Source organism: Vombatus ursinus, unplaced genomic scaffold (assembly GCF_900497805.2).
Source record: "Vombatus ursinus unplaced genomic scaffold, bare-nosed wombat genome assembly UNPS02014780.1, whole genome shotgun sequence".
NCBI lineage: Eukaryota > Metazoa > Chordata > Mammalia > Diprotodontia > Vombatidae > Vombatus > Vombatus ursinus.
The window spans coordinates 1,022,606-1,038,400 of record NW_020954558.1 but is presented as its reverse complement, the minus strand read 5'-3'; the positions used below and the strand labels follow the sequence as shown (position 1 = coordinate 1,038,400).

At 38.9% G+C, this 15,795-nt stretch overlaps 1 pseudogene; it reads right to left on the bottom strand.

Moving 5' to 3' along the window:
- Nucleotides 1-13,919, bottom strand: part of LOC114046044 — a 48,668-nt pseudogene extending 34,749 nt beyond the window's left edge.
- Between the last annotated feature and the right edge of the window lie 1,876 nt (nt 13,920-15,795).

The window sequence follows — 15,795 nt, the reverse complement described above, 5'->3', positions numbered from 1 at the left end:
CCTGATAGGACAGGAATGGTATGTCTAACAGTCAAAACTGCTCTGGGGTGAGCAGCAACTGACTGGGCCCAGATTGCCATTTTGGCCAATCAAAGTTACTTTGACATTAATCCTTCCCTCTACAGGTGCAAGTGATGAAATAGAAATCATTGCCCCAGGATCAGACACATCACTGTGGAGACTTGTACAAGAAGAGCCCAAACCCAGGTCATTTCAATGGATCCTGTTCAGCTAGAAACAAAAGATTCTTGGACTCTGACATTGGAATATGAAGAAAACCAACCACTGCACTCCTCTATGATGGTAAATTCAACCCCATCACTCCCAGAAACCCTCCCAAGAAGTTCCTACTTCTTAACCATGGTCTTCTGGCTCTGTTGTTGCTTTTCATCACCTTCTTCACCCTAGAGGCTCAACATTAACATCTTGAAATCCAAGCACATATCCCCAGACTTCGTACAAATTATAGTTTTTTAGAGTCTGGTTACGACTGGCTTCTAGGTGTGAGTCCCTGCTCCTGGTCTTAATTGCCAATAGCACCAGCAGTTAAAGATCTCCAAGGACTCAACATACTGCCATGTTTCCTGCCTGCTGCAAGGTACATGAGGTTCCACCTTCCAATACCAATCTTCCTTCATGATCAAGTCAGACAGCAGCCAAGGCCTTGTCAGGCTTTCACAGAGGCTTCTGAAGAATGCCCAATCTCCAGATCTGCCTTTCCATCAAGTCTCTAGAAGACTGAAGCTGCTTCTCTTATCTGCTGCTATCTTTACTCAGTCCTTTCCTGAGAAAAGGAATTTTTCAGGACACCACTGCAAATTTCATATAAACAAACATGGACCCAAAGAAGAAAGTTGAGAAAATACTCCCACCCTACTCTTTTATGGAGGTGGGAGGACAATTGGTGAGGTACATTGAATATTTCTGCATATGTTTTGAATGTATTGATCAGTTTGATTTTTTTCCCTTTCCATTTTTTTCCTTTGTAATAAATATTAATTATATGGAATGACTGTCTCACTGGGAGAAATTCTAGTCATGGTAAAAAACAAAAGATATCAATAAAATTTATTTTAAACAGACTACTATCCTTGTAAATTTTGGTGTTCATTTTCTCTGTCAATGTCAGATAATATTTTAAAATATGGATGGTCATTCAAATCTGCACCAGTTCTGCTTACTTGAAAGCTAGGTTAAGATTGGATAACAGAGAGAAGATTGGGAGAGCATTTAAAGTTGTGAAATTTTAGAAGCCTAATTTGGATGTGCCAGTAAACTGACTGGCAGTTGTACTCATATGTTTAATTTGGAGTACAGTGCCTCCAAAGAAAATACTATTCAGGTCTCAGTTATGTAGTAGCTGTGTGACCCTATGATCCTGGCCATTGTTCCTCAATCTCTATCTACCTCAGTTCCCTTAACTGTAAAATGGGGATAACAGTAGCACTACCTCCTAGGGTAGTTGTATGAATCAAATGATGACACCATTCAATTTGTATAATTATCCAATCTTACACCTTACAATGCTCTCAATTCACACATTGTTTTCCCATCTGTAAGTCTCATTGGTAGTATGTTCCATGTTCTAATTTTCTTGTGATCTCTCCCCGTACATTTAGCCATACATCCATTTTGACCTTGTCTTAGTAAGTTGGGTAAGATATTGGCCTATGTCCAATTTCTGCCAGACTGCTTTTTAGCTTTCCCAATTATTTTTTTGCTGAATAATGAATTCTTATCCCCGAAACTTCAATCTCCATATTTGTTAAAAACAAGGTTCCCATAATCATTTACTTCTGTGTATTGTATGTCTACAATGTTCCACTGATCTACCTTTCTATTTCTTAGCCAGTACCAGATAGTTTTGATAATTACTGCCTTATAATATAGTTTAAGATCTCATAACAACTAAACCTCCTTCTTTTACATTTTTCCATTGGTTTCTTTGAAATTCTTCTTTTGTTTTCCAAATGAATTTTTATTTTTTCTAACTCAGCAAAGTAATTTTTTTGGTAATTTAATTGGAATGGCATTGAATAAATAGATTAGTTCAGTAAAACTGTCATTTACCATGTGTATTCTCTTTTTTTTTTGATGAGGCAATTGGGGTTAAGTGACTTGCCCAGGGTCACACAGCTAGTAAGTGTTATATGTCTGAGGCTAGACTTGAACTCAGGTCCTTCTGACTACAGGGCTGGTACTCTATCCACTGTGCCACATAGCTGCCCCTCCCCCACTCCTTTTTAAGCCTCCCTCTGCTGCCTGATGTCCAGGGAGTATTCAATGGAAGGATGGTCATCTAGAGATTAAAACCTACTGAATTTATGCCTTAATGATTAACATACTCCCATCCTGTTATTGAGGGACAGCTAGGTGGTAGTGCAGTAGATAGAGCACTGGGCTTTGAATCAAGAAGAGTCACCTTCAAGAGTTCAAATCTGGCCTCAGACTCTTACTAGATACATAACACTAGACAAGTCACCTCAACCTGTTTATCTCAGTTCCTCATCTGGAAAATGAGCTGGAGTATGAAATGACAAACTACTTCAGTACCTTTGGCAAGAAAATGAGGTCAAGAAAAGTCAGACATGACTGAACAACAAATTCATTAACTATCCCAATGACTCAGAACCACCCCCTCCCGCCCCCCGCCAATTATCATTTACCTAACCGTATTTTTCATCCCCCACTGACAAGGGACTGATCCTTTATTAACACCCTTCTCAACTTTACTCCCCTCAACGTCCCATTCTGAAGCTACCCATTCTTCTACCTTACCCTCCAGAATGCCTGCTCCATAGTCAATAAACTAACTTTTATCCTAAACCTTTTCCATAGGTATTCTTTCCATCATTTTGTACTCACTAAGTGAGGTGTAGCTCCCTTCTGAAGACACAGATTCCTCTTTTTCTCTAATGCCATTACTAGGTAACCTCTCCTTCGAGCTTCATTTAATCCACATCTATCACCCAATCAAGATTCTGGTATTTATTGGTGTGGAGGTATTTACTAACCTTCAGGCCACTCTCTCCTCTTTTCCTCAACAAGTTTGTTGCCTGGGTCACAGTTTTTACCTTCTCTTCAACAGAATTCATTTTGATACTCCTCAAATACCATCTTCTCAGTTCCTGAACTTACTCATTCCTCAAAAATTACTCTTCTAGAGCAACTGAGCCTTTTGCAGCAATGGTGATATCTAATGGTAATATCCTTAACAGTGTTCTCACCCCTCCTGGATTACTGTCTTGCTGTGGCAAAGTGATTTACATAGCTCAATGAAACTGTGAGCTATGCCTTAAAAGGTTACTGAAGAAGGACAGGTCATAGTGAAGAGCTCTGAGAAAAAGTGACCCACTGGAGAAGGAAAATGGAAAATCACTCCAGTATTTTTGCCAAGAAAACCTTCAAGGACAGTGGTTCATGGAATCACATAACTGAATAACCAAACTACTACAACAAAAGTATTTCACTTCTGTGTTTAGGCACTCTAAAATTCCTTTATCAGAACACGATCTGTTGTCATTCCCCCTCTCCCTCTGCCTTTCAACCCTTTACCCTGTTCTTTGTCATGTAAACCAAGGCAGATACTCTCTTGAGGAAATTTAGATCTCTCTTTCCTCCAAAGGGGAAGGTGCCCAGACAATACAAAAGCCATTTTTCTAGAATTATATACCCCCTTTTCCTAAAGGGAAGAAAACCGAGGAAGACAATGCCTGTCAAATTAAAGAAAGATTTTAATTAATCAGAGAAGAAAAAAACAACAACAACATGTGCATGGGTTTTGTGCATCTTGTGCTGAACAGGATGGAACACCAGGTAATGGATGGGAAGAATGTATATACATTTTAATCAAAGGAAGCTAAGGAATATTGAGGGGAAAGTGGGCTTAGAAAGGAGTGTCAGTGAACCCCATCCCCAAGGGGAGAGGGGAGTGAGGAATTCCAGATGTCAGAGCTGTGGCCCTTTGATACACAAATCTGAAGACATTCTTGATGACAAGCAGTCCACAGTTGAAGGCTTCATAAGGAGATGTCTACAAAAAGAGGATATTCTGAGAGCCCCATAACCAATAATTAGGGGAGTCTTTGGACATAAGGATGCCTCTTGAAGGTCCATGAACTACCAAATGGCTCAGGGTCTGCTCAAATCTAGTATGAGTTTAATTGGCTTCAGAGTCGCTGATGTTCTGCACTTCCAGCTAGGTTTACTCTCAGTTACTGCAAAGGGTTGTTGATATGTCAAGCCAATACAATCATTCCTCATGCAGTTTTTCTAGTTACCTGGATAGTTTGGGGGGTGGGGGAGGCTGAAGCAAATCAAAGTATCCATTTTCACAGTTCTAAGAATGTTCTCCAATCCCTTCAGTACTTAGTTTTTCCTAGGCTATTATCCAGTTGGATAACACAGCTCCTTCCTTCCTTCTTTCTTTCTTTCCTTCCTTTCTTTTATCTTCCTTCCTTCTTTCCTTCTCTATCCCTCTTCTTCCTCTGTCCACATAAGGAATCATACCCTTACCTGTAGGTGCTCTGCTCAAAGGAATATAAATTTCTATCCCTGTAACCTGGCAAGATATCTTGGGGTTTATGGACTAGATTTCTTTTTAAGGACCATGCCTTAAACCCAAATCATTCTGGCTCTTATTGATTGGCCAACAATGTGTTGAGCCCAGGCCTCACTTGGGCATTGTTTGGGCTATGATAGCTCAGAGTGAGTGCAAATAACAATTGTTTCTGTTTTGGTCAGAAACCCTGAGGGTCTTCCTCTGCCAGATTGATTTTTTTTTGGACTAGGTAAAAGAGGCCATTATTTGCCTCATTTCTTCTTATTTAGTCTTAATCACTGAATAAGTGTTGCCTCAGACAGACTGAGACCTTAGCTTTAAAAGTCCAAAGTTTCCCACTGCATTTGGGGCCATCTCTAGTCATTCTGATCTATGTCTTGTCACTGGGCCAAGATGGCTCTGCAGGAGAAAGTGAGGCTGGTGACTTTGAACTACTCTGCCTCACTTAAATCCAATTCACTTGCAACATCACCTTCTCAATGTCATGGTTCTCTTCCAGAAGGAAAAACAAACAACAACACCTTATCCACTGGCAACACTCTCCTTCCTTCCCTATCTAGACCTCTTAGGGAATCAATTCAGCTTTGCAAAGTGCTCTTCTCTGACTTCCCTTCCCCTCTTATCCTGTTGCTGACTTGACCTGCCAACCTTCAGCTTTGGATTACTCTCACTATCTCCTGCCATTGTTCTTCCTTACCAAGCTGCTGAATAAAGGTGGAGAAAACCATATAGACTGGGTCCACTACAGAATTGTTAAATAGTCTCAAACAGACCCTCAAAAGGCATTCTTTTCTATATCCCAAATTGACACACAATCCCATTGACCTCAGTGGACTTTCTAAACCTTTTCCTCTGTTCTCACACTTCTCATTGCTCCTCTGACTCTCTCAGATGAGAAGTTTGACTTATATTACATTTTTCAAAATGTCTATTCACCAAAAGGTGACTCATCTTAGCATCTTAGAATCTTAGCATCCTATAGCTCTCCTTGTTTTCATAGCTAAACTCCTTGAGAAATTAATTTAAAACCAATGCCTTCACATTCTTTCTTGTCATTCCCTTCTTCACTCTCTGCCTTCTGGCTTCCTAACTCACCATTCAATGGAAACTCCTCTTTACAAAGTTACCAAAGGATCTTTTAATTGCCAAATACAAATCCCTTTTCTCAGTTCTCATCCTTCCTGACTTCTCTGCAGCCTTTGACTGTGCCAATTACTCTATTCTTGATACTCTCTTTTCTCAAAGATTTCTTGATATTTCTCTCTCCTGGTTCTTCTCCTACCTGGATGACCCCTACTCAGATTCATTTTCTGGCTCTACAGCTATGGGTGTCCACTAAGGCTCTGTTTCGCGCCCTCTTTTCTTGTCCCTCTATACTGTTTCATTTGATGATTTCATTAGTTCCCATGCATTAAACTACCATTCTGATGCTGAGGACCCACAGATGTATTCATCCAGACCAAACTTCTTATCTGACCTCCAGTCTTGAAGAGGGGGAAGGGATGGTGACGTGAAAAACAAAAGAAACAATTATTTTCAATAGAACAGTCACAGAGAAAAGGAGAAATGCCTAAAGAACAAACATTCTGATTTTTAAAAAAAAATGTGAGTAGTAATGCACAAGCTATAGGTCAGTGGCCTTGATTTTGATTCCTGGAAAAATTTTGCAACAAGTTTATTTTAGACCATTTCCTTTCCTAGATGTTCACTGTTAATCCTTCAATGAGAAATATGCCTTAATCTAAACCAAATCACACTGGTGATCTCAGTTTCTTTTTTTGATTGGGTTACTAGACTGATAAAGAACAAGAGAATGCAGTAGACCTGTTTACCTAGATTTTAACAAAGTACTTTATAAAGTTTCATGTGCTCTTTTTTTTTTTCTGGAAAAACCAAACATATGAGAGAAAGACAATATATACTTGCCAATTAATGCTTGAAACTGGTTGCATGGTCAAATTCCAGTAAGAGTCACTGATGGGCTGTGAACTTGGAAGAAAGTCTTCAGTGGAGTACCCCAGGGATTTGTGCTTGGTACTAGTGATTGTATCATCAATCGTTGATATAAAAGCACAGATGGAAAAAGAAAAGAAGAAAAGGAAAGGACCTATAAGTAGCAAGTGTTGCTCTCCTGATAAAGGCTTTGAGCCTCCCAAGGGCAGAAGTGCCTGACCTCTCCCTTAGTGGAGACTTGGCTTCTTTCAAATCATTCTTCCCTCAAAGGAAGAGCTTTCTTTGTACTGTTGTGCTCCCAAATTGACTACAGCCAACTGTTAGAAAAGTTAAAGAAAGCCAGGGCTTCTTATGTATTGGCATCTCAAGAGAAAAAGGAAGGAAGCAAAGAAGAAAGGAGACAAAGAGGGAAAGGAGTGAAAAAGGGAGAGATAAAAGAATGAGAGGGGGAAGAAAGGAAGGAAGGAAAGATGGAGGCAAGAAAGGGAAAAAAGAAGGGAAGGAAGAAAAAAGGGAGAAAGAAAGGAAGGAAACAAATATTTATCAAGTACCTACTCTGTACTTAGTTCTGGGCTAAGCACTATACATATATTATCTCATTTGATCCTCACAACAACCCTAGAAGATAAATGCTACTATTATCCCCATTTTACATTTCAGGAAATTAAAGACTGAGGCAGAGATAGGTTAAGTGACATGCCCAGGGTTACACAGGTAGTAAGTGTCTGAGGCCCTGGATAGTATCGTTTTTATTAAAATAAAAAGATTTTATACTAACAATATTATATAATATTGATGCATAATATTATATAATAAAATAAATTTTATTGATATTTTCTGTTCCTAATATAACCACAGTTATCCCAAGTATCCCTTCCCCTCTCCCTCCCACAGGGTTATCCTATATGACAAATAGTATTTTTTTTAAAAGAAAAAAATTCAACTAATTGGTACATTGTCAAAGTGTCAAAATGTGTGGATTATATAACAACTGTTGATCTTACACCATGATAAATGATAACATTATTTACAAGAGTAGTAGTCTTTCCAAAAGTAAATTTTTATTAATATTTTTTCCCCCATTTGATGGTCCCTCCAGCAGTTAGTTGGTTCTGGATCCCGTGGCTACCCTGCATGGCCCATGTGACCTCTCTGCTCCAGGGCCTGAGTCTCTTAAGGAGGCTTTGACTTCCTTCTAGTAGATATCTACAAAGATCAGAAAAAGTGGAGCTTTGGCTGGTTTACTCAGACACTGGAATCCTTTTGTCTCCATAACAACTCAGCTATCCTCAGAGGTGGTCATACCCTTAATTAAATTAATTAATTAGTTTAATGCTTCCAGAACTGAAGCTTTTAAAGAAACCAGAGTGGAGGAAGTCAGGAAATGAGGAATAAGGAAAATAATCAATTGGTAAAAACTGAAAGTACCAAAGATTTCAGGAAGAAGAAATCTCAAAGGCCTAGAACATAAACATACAAAATGAACAGGAAAAAAAGCCAGTAACAACAATAAAATATAACCTTCAGATCTAGTGATCATGCATTTATGAATAAATTCTGTAAAATAAAGAAAATGACCTAACATTTGATGAGACAGAAGACCCTGTGGAACTTGAGAACATAGAACCATGACACACTATTCCTAGTGGTTCAAAACAGAAATGACAATTTTGTTGGAACACTAATGCATTGTTGGTGGAGTTGTGAAATGATCCAACCATTTTGGAGAGCAATTTGGAACTATGCCCACAGAGCTATAAAAATGTGCATACCCTTTGACCCAGCAATAGTACTTCTGGGGCTGTATCCCAAAGATATCATACAAATGGGAAAAGGACCCACATGTACAAAAATATGTTTAGCAGCTCTTTTTGTGGTGGCAAATAATTGGAATTTATTGATGGGGATGCCCATCAATTGGGAAATGACTGAACAACTTGTGATATATGAATGTAATGGAATACTATTGTGCTGTAAGAAATAATGAGCAGGCAGACTTCAGAAAAACCTGGAAAGATTTGTATGGACTGATGCTGAGTGAAGTGAGCAGAACCAGGAAAACGTACAAAGTAACAGTCACATTTTGTGTGATGACTAACTTTGACAGACTTAGCCCTTCTCAGCAATGCAAGGATCTAAGACATCTCCAAAGGTCTCATGATGGAAAATGCTATCCACATCCAAAGAAAGAACTATGGAGTTTGGATGCAGATTGAATCATACTATTTGCTATTTTTTTTCTTCTGTTTTGTTTTGTTCCCTCCTTCTGGTGGCTTCTCCTATTGGTTCTAATTCTTTCTTACAACATCACTCATGTGAAAATTGTTTAATTGGTATGTATATGTATATGTATAGCCTATATCAGATTATGTGCAATCTTGGGGAGGGAAGTGGGGAGAGAGGGAGAGAAAAATTTAAAACTCAAAAGCTTACCAAAGTGATTGTTGATAAATCAAAATAAATTAATAAAAAAAATTGAAAAAAGAAATGAAAATTTTGAGAGCAGGATTTATGGCCTGTACAGAAAAAATAAGTGAGTAGAAAAAATTGAAACTGCAATGGCAAACCTCACCAGAAAAACAAAAATGAGAATTGATTGGAAATGCAAATACACGTAAGTGAAAGAGAATCTAGAAGAAGAGAAGCAAAAAAAAATAACATTACAGGAATATATGGTCATTATGCCAACACAGCATCCTTGTCTCAAAGACAGGATCTATAGAGACAACCTGAAAATAATAGGTCTTCTAGAAGAACATGACAGGAGAAAACCCTTAACACTATAGTGAAGAAAATAATAGAACTGTCTAGAATTTCTGAATATAGAAAATGAAATTCTGATGGAAAAAATTCATAAATTGTTTCCAGAAAATAATGAAGGCTGAAAACTCCAACACAGAGTTGTTAAAATTAACAATTCAATGCAGAAATAGCAAGTTATTCAAGTGATCAGGAGGAAGACTGTTAAATGCAAAGGAAAACATATTTGAGTAATGTAAGACTATTACTCTTTGTGATGAATGGAAACCCTGAGAGACAGTTTCTGGGTAATTAATAGTCAATGTATTAATTAGGCTCCAGCAATCAATAAATTGATGGTGGTTATTGGGTTCCAGGAGCAACCAAAGAAGCCAAGGGAGACCCTGAAACACCTTAAATCCCTTATGAAAGGGAAATCTCCTGACAAGTGAGAATCAATCCTAATTGGTGGATCTTAATGAGGAGGTAGGCTTAAAAAGTCTTCAACTCCTCCAACTGAGAACGTGGCTTGATCATGGGACTCAGACACCTCCAGCAATCTGGGCAGGGGAAGCCATTTCCATCTAGCCCTCTGTGGCTTGTTTTCTTCTTCATCAACTAGGTCACCTTATACTCTAATGAAGGGGACCAAGGTGGGTGGAAGGAGGGATGTTCTTCCCTCAGATAAAGGCTTGCCCAGACTGGATTCTGTTTATACTCTAAAAAGAAATTAGTTCTCCCAGTTGAGTGGGACCTGACCAAAGTTAATGAGCATGAACTTGAGAGCTAGGTGCAATCCTTCAGAGAATGACTGACCTTTTCAAGTATTAGACCTTAACAGAAAACAAAAGGAAAAAGGGTGGATCACAAATTGGTAACTAGTTATTAATATAATACTATAATATTAATTTCTCTCGGCACCCACTAGAAATTGAAGGGAATTTCTCTTTCCATCTCTTCCTGCTGTGTTTTCTTTGTAGAAAACAAATGCCATTGATTTACAAGGATTTAGTTTTTCCTCTTCAACTTCACTGAAGTTTCAATTTTTAAAAATATTTTATTAATTTATTTTAATTATCATGTATTTTCTCCCTCCCACTTATTTATTTATTTATCTATTTATTGATTTATTCATTCATTTATTTATTTGGCAATTGGGGCTAAGTGACTTGCCCAGGGTCACACAGCTAGTAAGTATCAATTGTTTGGTCTGAGGCCGAATTTGAACTCAGGTCCTCCTGACTTCGGGGCTGGTGCTCTATTCACTGCACCACCTAGCTGCCCCCCACTTATTTATTTTTAATTTATTTGCTTTTAAGTATTTTTTTTAAATTTTGAATTCTAAATTCTTTCCTCCCTCTTGCCCCTCCCCCACTCACTGAAAAAATCAAGCATTGTGAAATCAGTTATATAAGTGAAATCATGTGAGATTGTTTTTCTATATTAGCTATGGGAGGGGTGTGATAAAAGAGAAAAATAAAGTAAGAAAATTATACATCAATTTGTACTTAGAGTTCATCAGTTTTTTCTCTGGAGGTAGATAGTATTTTTCATGATAAGTCCTTTGGAATTGTCTTGGATCCTTGTATTGATCAGAATAGTCAAATATTTCATAGTTAATCATCATTACAATATTGCTATTACTATGTACAATATTCTTCTGGGACTGCTGACTTCATTTTGCATCAGTTCATATAGGTCTTCACAGGTTTTTCTGAAACTATCCTGCTCATCATTTCTTATAACACCAAAGTATTCCATCACAATCATATACAACTTGTTCAGCCATTGCCAAATGAGCATCCTCTGGATTTCTAATTCTTTGTTGACATGGAAAGAGCTAATGCACAGGTTTTCAGAGTCAGTAGTCACACTCCAGGGTGTCACAGAGTTGTTAGGGTTCAGAAAAACACCAACAACAAAATCGCCAGGATAAGAAATTGGCAGAGGAGGTGGAAATAACTCAGGAGGGATTCTGGGAGTTGTGGGGACCATATGATGACCTCAGGGGAGTTAGGTGCTTGGTTACCTCCATAGTCCAAAGTCAGGGCTTACTCCTCTTCTATTTTAGGGCTTGAAGACATACATTGAGAAGAATCAGGGTTTGGGCTCTCCATGTACAAGATTTTATGTTTTAAGAAAATACGGAGTTTATTATAAAATGTGATAAAGCTGTAATGACTTCTGAGTTTTTGCTTCATAGTCCTACGTAGAGCACTAAGTGATTGAATGTGTTTATAAAAACCAATATAAAACAATGGTCCAATTATGTACCTGTTACCACTTTAAAGTTTTTTTCTCTTGAAAATTTTGGTTTCCGACTGACTGGATGAGTTTCTTCATCACTGAGTTGAGCTAAATCATCTTCTCTGTATACTTTAATAGTTTTATCAGCTTCTTCAGTGAGTAATTGACTTCTAGATTGGTAAAACTCACATGCAAATATTCCTGATTCACTGTTCACAGATCCAGGCTGCACAGCTGCATGCACTCTTTGGAAATTGTATCCAGTTCTCCAATCCCAAACATGCATAGTGCCATTATCTGCTCCAGATACCAGAACTCCATCTGAATTCATAGTTAATGTATTAATTATAGCATCACAGCCAGAGAGGTTTTGAAGGAAGTTTCCTTCAGGGAATTTCCACTGTTTAATATTATCTGGAGAACCAGATACAAACATGTAATGACTTGGATGCAAAACCACTGCTTTCACAGATTTTTATGTGATTTGTTAAGGTGACCTATGTTTTTCCAGCCACTAAGTCCCATAATCTTATGGTTGTATAATGGCTTCCTGTAATAATCTGTGGTTCTGCAGCTTTACATTTTTGTGCAGCCACTGCATTTGTATGTCCCACCAGTATGTGTACACTGGCTCGTGTCTCCAGGTCCCATATCCTTGCAGTTGAATCTCTATTACAAGTCATAAGCACATCAATTGTTGGGTGCAAATCCAAACTAAATACTGCACTTAGATGTCCGTGATAATGTCTGATAACCTTATTGTATTGAAGATCCCAGCACCTTACCTGCTTATCTTCACCACAGGAGAAGAGGTATACATTACTAATATATCCAGTCAATGACAGTTCTAATTTGCCACTAGCCATGTCCAGATCTTTATAGTCCTATGAACAGAACCTTTAACAAACCATCAATTGACCTGTTCTACTGCAAGATATTGCACCCAGCCTAGATGTCCATCAAGGACTCTGTATAGTTTCCATGATGGAGGCCACTGTGGTTTAAGCATTGTATGGGGCCTTTTTGGCCATCACTACAGCATCCTTGGTTCCATCAGCTTCCATATAGCCGTAGCTAACCCAGATGACTGTGGATGTTCAAGAAGCCCATTATGTTGGTAAATATAAATATCACCTATACTAGCTAAAGTATGCTATGAGTCTAGCTTGGATTGTGAAGGAGACAGGGCCACAGCTAAGGTCAGTGGCTCATGGATAGATCAAGGATCAAGATAGGAAGGGAACTGCCCTTAACTGAGGTAGAAACCCTCAGCCCTTGCTCTCTTCGGTGAAGGCAGGGCATTCTGCTTATATATGTCTAGCTGCCAAGAGTCCATCCCTGGTAGTTGATTCATAGAAATAAGAGCAAAGAATTTTCTACCAGTGAAGCAAGAGGTCAAGTGATCTGACCCTTGCTTTCTGCATAGAGTTGGCTAGGTAGTGAAATGAGTTGAGTGCTGGGCCAAGAGTTGGGAAAAGCGGAGTTTCCAATCCAGCCTCTGACACTGACTAGCTCTGTGGTCCTGAGCAAGTCACAACTTTTGTTTGCCTTAGTTTCCTCAATTATAATATAAAAAAATAGCATCTACCTTACAAAGTTGTTACAAAGATCAAATGATAAAATATTTGCAAAAGCACTTAGTACAGTACCTGGCACTATTGCTTTTTCCATTCCCTTCTCCACGTGAAGACTAGAGCTCACGTAAGAGGTTAGTGCTGGATGAATACATCTCTAAATCCTCAGCCTAAAAATGATAATTGAATCCATGGTTGCTCGTGAGTTCACCAAGTAAAATAACTTTGAGGGAGAAGAGGAGAAGGCTCGGTTCAGAACTGTAGTGGACATCTACAGCTGAAGATCCAGAAAGTGAGGCTGAGGAGTGGTCAGACAGGTAGGAGGAGAACCAGGAGAGAGCACTGTCATGAAATCCTAGAGAAAAGAGATTAACTTTGGTAACTTAGGAGAGAGCAGTTCCAATAGAATGATGACATAGGAAGCCTGATTGCTGAGAGTTAAGAACAGAGTGACAGGAAATGATGTGAAGGCATGATTGATTATAGATGGCTTTCTCAAGGAGTTTAGTCATGAAAATAAGGAGGGATTATAACATATGAGATGGAGCTCTTAGTGAATAGACCCAATATTTTTCAGTGAAATGTGTCAAGGTTCTTGACTGAGAAGACTGGAGATGCAATGGAAGATCAATGAATGGATGAAAAGGTTTGGAAGAGCCACTGTGGTAAATTGGAATCAAATGGAGAAATATAAAAGGATTGTCTTTAGAGGATGCTAGTGAGATTATATAACAGTTCTGAGGTATGCCTGGTAATGCAGTTTCATGATTTTCTCCACCTTCATTCAGCAGCATGGTGAGGAAGAGTAATGACAGGAGATGGTGGAGATGGTGGGACTCATTCATGGCTGAGGTTTGGCAGGCAATCCCCAGGGCAGGATAAGAGGGCAAGGAAACCAATAGAAGAGGGTTGTCAAGAACTGAACTGGTTCACTAAGGGTTCAAGTTGGGGAAGGGAAGAGAGTGGAGCCAGTGCATGGGGTAATGCCCTGGGAAAGAAATGAAGGTTTGAGGGTTTGGAGATCATGGTGATGATATTGCAAAGCAGTAAGAAAAGTGGAATGACAACAGATATTCAGATGAAAGAATTTCAGAACATGGAGCAGAACACTTGTAGATGGAAAAAATTAAGGGTATGACGATCTCTTAGGATAGCTGAGTTGTTACGGAGAATTGGGTCACGGGGAATGAGTAAGTTATACATTGAGAGGTTAGGATGTTTGAGAAAGTCTCAATATAATATTTATGTGGAAGGCCCCTAGTATGAGAAGAACAGTGCAGAGAAGAGAAAAACTATGACCCAGGTACTGAATTGTTGAGGAAAGAATGAAACTGCTCTGGAGGACAGCAGATATTAGCTATAAGAACCTTGATTGATTGATGGAGATGGATTGAGTGAAACTCAAAGATACCTCTCTGTGAGTGCAAGAAAATAGAGTGAGAAGAGAGAGGGATTAAGATAAAAGCTAGATTGTTGTCTATGGAGCAGATATTCTAGAGAGTACAGTGGAATAGTGGGCAGAATGGGACATTGAGAGAACTTAGGTTGAGGGGGTTGATATTAATAAGGGAGCAATCCCTGGTCAGTGGGGGATAAAGAATGTGGTTTGATCAATGACAACTGTGGGTTGAGAATCATGGAAATGGGAAAGCTATAACAGGGTGAAAGTATGGTAAACATTGAGGAATGAGTTGAAGTAGGTTATCAGTCCCTAGGGATTCAGTCTCTGGAGGCTTACTCCCAGAGCATCAGTCTGTGTAACTGGAAAGAAGAGGAATAGTTTTCCTTCTGAGGCACCACACTGCAAATTAAATATGTGGCTGCAACCACTGTCAGTTGAACCTGCACATCCAGATTGGTTTGACCTCACAACTGCAAACTTTCTCCCTTTCTAAACTTACCTTCTATTTATTCCAAGTTGTATCCTAGCATTCAAGTAAGAAGAATTGGCAAAGATTCAAATGACCATCTATTTTAAAGCATTGTCGGAAACATAAAATACATTTAAAGCATTTTAAAGCATTGTCAGATACATAGAAACAAAATTTCAATCATACTATTTACAAGGATGGTAGCCTTTAAAGCATATTTTATTTCTTTTTTTATCCCACCCATCACCAGAATTTCTCCTAGTATTCCTCTAGGAATACTAGGACACACCTTCGGAGAGCCATTCCACAAAATAATGGAGAGACAAAAATTGGAAAGGGAAAAAAATTAGCAAAAATGATCAATACACCAAAAAAATCTGTAAATGTGTGTGATGTCCCACTTCCACTGGCCTCCCACCTCTGCAACCAAGTTAGGTTCAGGTGTCTTCTCAAATCTCTTCTTCAGATCCATTCAAAATGGATCCAAAAAGCCTTGTTAATATGAAATTGGCAGTGGTGCCCTGAAGAATTCTTTCTCCACGAAGAGAACTGAGTGATGAGAGGGACCTGGCAAGAGATGCTGCTTCAAGTTGTTTTAGACTTGATGGAAAGACAGATCTGGAGCCAGGTTTTTTTTAACAATCTTTTTGTGGATATATGAATATGTCAGGGGCCTGGCTGGCTGCTGAGCTGGTCATGGAGGAAGTTGTTCAGTCTTAAGAATGCAGCCCCTATGCACCTTTAAAGCAGACAGGAAACATGGCAGTGAGTTGGGCAGTTGGTGCTTCTCTAAGTGCTGGTGCAAGTCTATCATTTCTACAGGCATCAAGGATATACTTTCCTGAGTGAG